Source organism: Peromyscus californicus, unplaced genomic scaffold (genome assembly GCF_007827085.1).
Source record: "Peromyscus californicus insignis strain IS unplaced genomic scaffold, ASM782708v3 Scaffold_1__1_contigs__length_55948999, whole genome shotgun sequence".
Taxonomy (NCBI): domain Eukaryota; kingdom Metazoa; phylum Chordata; class Mammalia; order Rodentia; family Cricetidae; genus Peromyscus; species Peromyscus californicus.
The window spans coordinates 948,177-954,797 of NW_026294492.1; the positions used below are offsets into that span (position 1 = coordinate 948,177).

The 6,621-nt window shown below is 44.6% G+C and overlaps 1 long non-coding RNA gene across 1 annotated transcript in view; it reads right to left on the reverse strand.

Annotated features, from left to right (window-relative positions):
• The window catches only part of LOC128115246 (uncharacterized), a 43,858-nt gene extending 38,634 nt beyond the window's left edge, over positions 1-5,224 (reverse strand). The window contains exon 1 of the long non-coding RNA XR_008220041.1: positions 5,119-5,224. This is a non-coding gene — a long non-coding RNA (uncharacterized LOC128115246). The remainder of the gene's footprint in view (positions 1-5,118) is intronic.
• Positions 5,225-6,621: the final 1,397 nt, after the last annotated feature.

A 6,621-nucleotide genomic window follows, 5' to 3' on the forward strand; every position in this document is an offset into this window, starting at 1 on the left:
GGGAACTGAACTCCCTCTTGCTTTCTCTTGCTCTTTCTCTTCTACCCTCTGTGGAGATGGTGTAGTGAGAAGGCCCTTCCCAGCTGAAGCTTTGAATTTCCCAGTCTCCAGAACCATCAGAAACAAATCTCTATGAATAAAAATAGATCTTTGTCAATTTACCCAATCTAAGTCCCTCTGTTATAGCTGCACAAAACAAACCAAGACGCTATATAAACATATGGGTAAAATAATTACTTATGTGGGTGTTTATGTATCTAGCCAAAGTTTCACAAATGAGCATCCTCCATGGTACATAAACACATCTCTTCCAAACCCTCTGTAGATGGGTCTGTGTTGACCTCACAGAACATGTCTCTACCAGACTGCAGAGCAAGGGGCATCCTGAAGTACTTGATCTTGGAATTGGGTTCTGCATGAAGACCAAGGTCTTGCTACATCTTTGTAATAAGCACCCCTCAGTATTTTTCCTCTTATATGACAGAACAGTTTGGCTGGTTGATTAGCAGCTGTCAGACTCCCTGTGTACCCATTTTTCTGTAGCAGCTTCCATGGAACGAAACTCAAGTTTCCTGTGATGTGAAGTCTGGTCAGGAGCAATTGCTGTCCTTCCAAAGTTCCCCAGTGGGCTGTGAAGGAAATTGTAGGGTTGGAGGTAGCAAAAGCAGCGTCAGCCCCACCATTTTCAGAGGCCTGGGGAGCTGTTAATCACATAGTCACTCCGTTAGTAGTTGAGGTAGATGATGAGATGGAGGTATGCCAGGCAGAGATGGACAAGTGAGTCATGGGCTTGAGTATGTCACTCTCAGAAGCTTCCTGTTTATGTTACCATCACAACCCACTCTGATTATAATGAAAGACCACAGGCAAGCAGTATAACTACTCATTGGAACCTAGGCCTAAGCATAGGAACAGTGGAAGGGAGGGAGGTCTCAGACTGTTGCTCAGAGAGTAAGTGGAGCAATTTATACAGTTCATAGTGTGTACACATTGTCATGAGAGAGGGGTTTCTCCCAAAGCAGACTGAAGAATGCTATGATGAAGTCCAGAGCAACTGTGCATGGAGTTTTGTGAAGTGACTCTAAGTGGGGGCATCTAAGGGTCTTTTGGTCTGTCATAGCAAGAATGAAGCTTCTCAAGACAAAGCCATGCAGGAACAGTGGCCATGATAGCTGCATTCCTTCCCCTAATGCCAATGAACTTCCTTGGAGGTGTCTGTGGCTGGCCTGAAGTCTCCTCCAGGTGTACGTAGCTGGATCAGTTACTCCCCTGAAAGCTAGGAATGTTGAAAGTAGCCAACTGACAGTCTGAAGAACTACTAAAGAGTGGCCATATGGTTGACAGCTGCCCAGGCATCTGGAAATGGTGGGGCTGAAGCTACTTTTGCTACCTCCAACCCGAGTGGTTCTCTAATTCCATTCACAGCCTTGCTGACTTGGGAACTTTAGAAGGATAGCAATTGCTCCTGACCAGCATTCGAATCTGAGAGTTGAGTTTCACCCTCTGCAAACCGCCCTGGGGGAAGGGCACACAGGGAGTCTGACATTTGCTAATCAAGGAGCCAAACCACTCTGTCATATAAGAGGAAAAATACTGAGGGGTGTCTATCAGGACTTCTTGTGGTGATATTTTGTTTGTGTTCTAGCAAATAAAGCTTCCCTGGAGACCAGAGTATGGAGCTCGCCACTAGTTAACCATAGAAGCCAGGCAGTGGTGGTGCATACCTTTAATCCCAGTGCTAGGGAAGTGGAGACAGGAAGTGATATGACTGGGTGAAGAGAGGAATATAAGGTGGGAGGAGACAAGAGCTCAGCCTTTTTCAGGCTGAGGAGTTGGCAAGGTAAGAGGTGGCTGTGGCTTGCTCCTTTGTCTCTCTGATCTTTCAGCATTTACCCCGATATCTGGCTCCAGGTTTTTCTTATTAAGACCAATTAGGATTTGCACTACAACTTACTGTTTTCAGTGATTTCTAATAATGCCTGACCTCCAGCCAGGTGCACGGGGAGGGCTGGGTCTCCCTGACCTGTCCTCGGATCTTGAGGTGGGAGGCTTTGCTGTCACACATTCCCACCATTGTGTGCTACATTACTACAGGCCCAAAGCCGCAGAGCAGCCAAACAAACCAGAACCTCAAAAACTGTGAGCCAAAATAAACCGTGTGTCTTTGTAAGCTGAGTACCTCAGGCATTTGCTGTAGTGACAGAAAGCTGGCTGGCACACCAGAGTTTCCCTGTGCTTCTCACTTGGCTTCTACCTTCTTCTGACAATTGTCTCCTCCTAAGCTGCTCTTAATACTCACACAGTTCTTGAGAGAGCTATGAAATCAAAAAAACAAGCCAACTACCAACAACAACAAAACCACAATCTTGTGGCTTATTTGGTAAAGCATTTGCTAGGCAAGTGTGAGGACCTGAGTCATATCCCCAGATTCCACACAGAAAAAGTTGAGCTTGGCGGCATAAGTTTGTAATTCAAGCACTGAAGTATGGATAGAGGCAGGAGAATTCTGGGACTTGCTGGGTTATCAGCTTACCCTATTTGGCAAGTTTCAGGTCAAAATTGAGCTATCCTGTCTCAAAAAAAAAAAAAAAAACAAAAAAAAAAAAACAAAAAAAAAAAAAAAAAAAAACAAGGTGGTGGTATGCCTAAGGGAATAATACTCCATATGCCAACACACATGCCTGACATGTCTCTGACATGTGCATCTTGTACACACGAACACATACACACACGTGCACAAAATACGAGGTTATTAGATAGTCAGTCACCTGCTACGCCAATGAATAAGACAGAGAAATGGAAAAGTATGTACATGATAAAATAATAGTGATGAGGTAATGATTTACAGGCACTGTGCTAAGTGTCTTTTCATGAAGTCCTGAAAAATGATCCTCAGCCTAGGGCTAATTTTCATTATTTTAAAGATACACCAAGGTTCAGAGATGCTGAGCGGCACCCAAGTGTCACAGAACAGCTAGGCGGCAAGTGTGGGCATCCACAACACGGCTTTCCTGCCACTGGGAACCACGTGGCTGTGCAGCCTCAAGTGCCCTCCTCTTCTTGCCAGCCCCAGAGTCTCTGGTGGGTTTGACTTTCCAAGTTTCCTCACAATGAGCTCACTTCCATCTCAAGGTTCTTCCTGAGGGTAATACTGTTGTTGATACAAAGAATGTAAACAAAAGATTGTTTTCAAAATTAGAACCAGATCTTAAGGAAGAGAGTGAACTTCTCACACCAAACTCTAGTAGACTATAACTATGTTTTAGTGAAGCTGTTCTCCTTAGCTGCTGCGCTGGAGGAACCAGGGTTCTCTGTAGAGGTTGTGACCTGGGCTATTGTCCAGGCTGCAGAGAAGCCAGGTGCCCTAGATTTGGGGCAAAGACTTCTTACACCTGGTACACATTGGGAAACTTTCACGTGCCTGGCTACATGTGCCTGGAGTCCACTAAGTAATCAACCCAATCCAATGTGTAGAACTAGGCCAAACATGGGTAGAGGTGGCAGCCTCTGTGGCTCTTGTACCTCCTGGCACTGCACCGAATATGCTCCCATTCATTTATTCATCCATCCACCCATTCACTCTTCAGAGGGAAGCTTAACTCAAGTGAGCACTTAGGTTCAAGGCCAGTCTGGGCTACATAATAGTTCCAAGCCACCCTAGACTTCAAGCATGAAACATTGTCTCAAAAAACAAACCATGAAAAATTTGATTCCATTAATGAAGATGCTGGACCATTCTCTTTTCACCATCCACACAGACCCACCTCTCAAAAGTCCTACCAACTCTTGGTAGACACTGGTGACTGAGCTACCAGAACATGAAAGTTCAAGGAAAACACATGTATCATTTACCTACCATAGATTTTGCATAATTTTGGAGTAAGGGACCAATTGGACAACCCAAAGTCCCCCTAGGACTGCACATAGTGAGGCAATGTTCATAACTGTTCAACAACCAGCTCTCAGGGAAAAGCTCTGGGTTTACCATGTACCAGTGTCAAGTTCAATTATTTCAGCCACAAGAAATCCATGCTACCATGATGTCACTAGTCAGAGTCCTTGAAATGTACAGGGGACCCTCTTGAGCAGAAGCCCAGCTCAGCATCAAAGCTATTAGCCGTACATTATGACTAGAATCCAGCTGGCTTGGCAGACAAGGAATGAGTGGTCCAGGGAAGTGCTAGTTGGGATTGTAGCCTACAAGGCTACTCCATACCTAACATGGAAGCTGAGCAGAGATCTATGTCCTCACCAAGCCAAATGGACCTGGGTACAGGCTCTAAGCCAAATGGACCTGGGTATAGGCTCTAAGCCAAATGGACCTGGGTATAGGCTCTAAGATCTCTAAGGCAGCAGATTCCTTGTTGGGAAGCTGTTTCAATTGTAGATAAATGCAGAGACAATAGGTAGGAAGCACTGAGCAGGGTTTCTAGCAGGTACTTGGATCCCAGTGGATTTTAACTCTTACCACTCACCTATCTCCACTCTTCTCAGTATACAATCAGTTACCCGAATAAAGTGTGATTTTTAGGATCCACAGATGATTTCTAAGCACAATAAGACTTAAGAAGCTCTGATTTCAAATGCTCACCCTAGTCTGTTAGAAGCCCAACGATCAGGGACTGATTTGAAGCCATCTCCAGGAGGAGTAAGGTAGCTTTCATCCCAAGGGTGTAGGCTGAGTTTTTCTGTGTCCTGGCAGTCACTCTCAAATAATCACACAGAGACTTGTTATTAATTATAAATACTCAGCCAATAGTTTGGGCTTGTCTCCAGCCAGCTCTTACAACTTAAATTAACCCATTTCTATTAGTCTATGTGCTGCCCCAAGGCTTGTTTACCTCATCTATGAACTCCCCAAGTTGCTTCTTTGGCATGAGGCTCATGGCTCTTTAGACTCCGCCCTTCTTCTTCCCAGCATTCTCTCTGCCACGAACACCCTGCCCAGCTACCGGCCAATCAGCCTTTTTATTAATAATGAGAGCAACACATTTTCACAATGTACAGAAGGATTATTCCCCAGCACAAGGGTGTATCATAACCCTGGAAGGTAACACTCAAGAGTCTGTGCACTCACACATCTTCCTAGAGGGTGGGAACAGCAACCATTTCCCTTACCTGCCTTTTCCCTTGGAGATGCTGTTTCGTTTCATGGTACTCTTCAGCTGTGGGATGCCAGGTCGGAGTTTTATATCCTTCACAAGGAGAGGAAACAGCACGCGCGCACATGCACACGCACACGCACACGCACACGCTCTCTCTCTCTCTCTCTCTCTCTCTCTCTCTCTCTCTCTCTCTCTCCCTCTCCCTCCCTCCCTCCCTCCCTCCCATCTGACCACTCTCAGAGAAGAGCAAAGCAACTCTCTCTGCTTAATGGCCCAGCTCAATCTCAGCTGAGTCTCTTTCTAGGCGCAGAGAGCTCATCACATTCTCCCCCAGCCCTCACGAGGAATTACAAATGCACCTGCTCAGCTCCCACCCTCACACTTGTCTGTTCTTTCTCCTCCTCTGAAAGACACACTAACCCTTACCAAATGCCCGAGTGCCCTTGAAGGCAATGCAGACTGAGGAACTGTTGGGTGTGGTGAGCCATAAGAAACAATTAGACCAAGGAAATTGCTATGTTTGGCAGCCTCTATTTTCTTTCTTTCCTTTTTTTTTTTTTAACTATTCTATTAATGACCACAGGTGAGGAGTGTTAAAATCCCCTGCTTTGTGAAAGGGTCTGCTTTTATATTTAACTCTCTCCACTTCTGTGCTGCATGGTGAAAAATGCACACTGTTAACTATGATGGTTTCCTGATAAACTTCTCATTATTATGGGATGTCTCTCTTTTGGCCCTGGCAATATTATTGCTGCTAAATCTATTTTACCTGGCACTAAAACAGACACTCCAGCTATCTATATTCAGGGTTTATCATATCTTGATTCACCCATTAATGTTCTACCCATGTGGACCTTTAAAATGTGGGTCTGTGAAATGGCATGTAGTTGAAGGTTCTTCCTTGTCTATTCACCCAATATTATTTTAATTGGTGGTGAATCTAAACCATACAATATCATCACCAACTTAGTTGGGTTTTAAAAAGCCATTTTATTAACTTTTTGTTCCTCTCTTCCCACTGTCTCTTAGCTTTTAAAATTATTATTAGCATTTCATTTCAAGTCATGTGCTGGCATTTTCTATACCTAGTGGGGTTATTTTTCAACAGCTACTCCAGTGCTTAGAATATGCAACGTTTCCTGGTCTGCTTTGAAACAATAGGGCTCTATTCTGTACATACAAAGGAGCCTTCCTACTGGACACTGTGGGTATGGATTTGCTTCCCACACTCAACACAAATATAGGTCCCCAGGAGGAGAAAGGCAGTGTTTGATGCTTTCCCAAGTATTTATCAGTTCTACTTTGCTGTCTACAACGCTGAAGGTCAGAGTCTTCACCAGCCTTTTCTCTGTGTCCTCAAGAACTATCGCCAACATAGTAGTTGTCCCCACTCTGCTGGTGACAGAGTCACTATGCTTTCCTTTTACTTTGTCTTCATCCCTGGTGGATATTTTTGCTGACTTCTTGGTTGTGTTCTTTTCTCTTATCACATTAAACTGTGCTGTTTTCTGGGGGA